This window comes from Crocuta crocuta, unplaced genomic scaffold, assembly GCF_008692635.1.
Source record: "Crocuta crocuta isolate KB4526 unplaced genomic scaffold, BGI_CrCroc_1.0 scaffold275, whole genome shotgun sequence".
NCBI classification, from domain to species: domain Eukaryota; kingdom Metazoa; phylum Chordata; class Mammalia; order Carnivora; family Hyaenidae; genus Crocuta; species Crocuta crocuta.
In genome coordinates this window covers 701,680-702,932 of record NW_027530497.1, presented here as the reverse complement: position 1 = coordinate 702,932, position 1,253 = coordinate 701,680, and the positions used below count along the sequence as shown (strand labels likewise).

General features: G+C 51.6%; 1 protein-coding gene across 2 annotated transcripts in view; it reads right to left on the bottom strand.

Annotated features, from left to right (window-relative positions):
- KDM3A (lysine demethylase 3A) overlaps positions 1 to 135 on the bottom strand; it is a 53,035-nt gene extending 52,900 nt beyond the window's left edge. For both annotated transcript variants that reach the window (XM_077766676.1, XM_077766677.1), the window contains exon 1: positions 52 to 135. The gene's annotated coding sequence lies outside the window, so the exon portion shown is untranslated. The remainder of the gene's footprint in view (positions 1 to 51) is intronic.
- Between the last annotated feature and the right edge of the window lie 1,118 nt (positions 136 to 1,253).

The window sequence follows — 1,253 nt, the reverse complement described above, 5'->3', positions numbered from 1 at the left end:
CCTTCATCTTTCTTCCTCCTCTCCCCTAAGCCGAGGCCGCGGCGCTCTTACCCCGCCTCCTGCCTCCCTGAGTCACCGGCGGCGGCCGCCGTTTCCAGCCGCCCAGCTCTCGCTCTGACTTGGTTCAAGAGCTCTCACAAGACACGCACAGCCTCTCGGAGCCGCCCCCTCGGAGCCGCTGCCGCCGCTCATTGGCCTAGTTCGAGGAGCTGGGCGAGGCTCGTGGGTAAACAGCCCGCCGCCATTGGCCGGCCTGGCGCAGGCGGGGCGAGAGAAAAAAACAATTCCTTGGCTGCCTCCTCCCTCTCCCCTCCCCCTTCCGACTCCCGGACGACCCCCATTAGGTTAAAGTACACAGAGCGTAAGCGAGAGATCCCTCCGCCACAGCCATTCTTTCCGTTTGTTGCCTACAGGATGCAAAAAAGTCCCGCGAAATCGCTTATCAACTTTAGGGCACAGAGGAAAATTGCAGTGGTGCATAGATAAGACTGAATGACGAGCCCCAGGGCTGTAGGTGCCTATTGGATTCCTCTTCAATTGCGTAGGCTGTCGACGGAAGATGGGCTTTCCACTTGGCGGAAGAATCTCACAGGAAAGGGCTGAGGGCGGTGCAGAGTCAGCGGGGGAGGGAAGGGACGGGAACGTGCGGTTTCAAGCGTACTCAGCTAGAGGGAGGAGCCACTGTGCTCTGAAGGCTCTTGCGCAGGCGCTTCGCGGAGCAGGGGCTGGAGTTTGGGCTGCTGGGCGAAATGGCCGCGGGAGGCGCAGGCGCACGTGGTGCTATTCGTGGAACGTCTGAAGTCCGCCATTTTGAAGAAAAAATGAAGAAAGGCATGGAGTCATTGGGAAATGACGTTCATTAAATCTAGAGCAAAAAAGCCCTTTCAGTACAATGCAGATGGGATTTTTTTTAATGTAGAGGAAGGATGAGGAGATATCCTGAGTCTTACAAAGCAATTGAAAGACTAGAGGAAGGCCATAATGTTGCAAGAAATATGAAGAGGTGACTTTGAAGGACAAAGGAGATAAAAGGTGCTTGTGTCTTTTGGACCTGAAGTTATTTGGTTGAATGAAAAGAAATGGAATGAAGGAATTGAAGACCTCTTACGTAGTAAAGTCTGGTGCTTGACATGGCATCACATTTAATCCTTAAGGTTAAATAAAGATTAAGTGAAGAACTCAAATTCCCAATTTTACAAGTGTGAAAACTGAAGATCAGAAAAAGTTCAGAAATGTATTCAAGAAACTATATA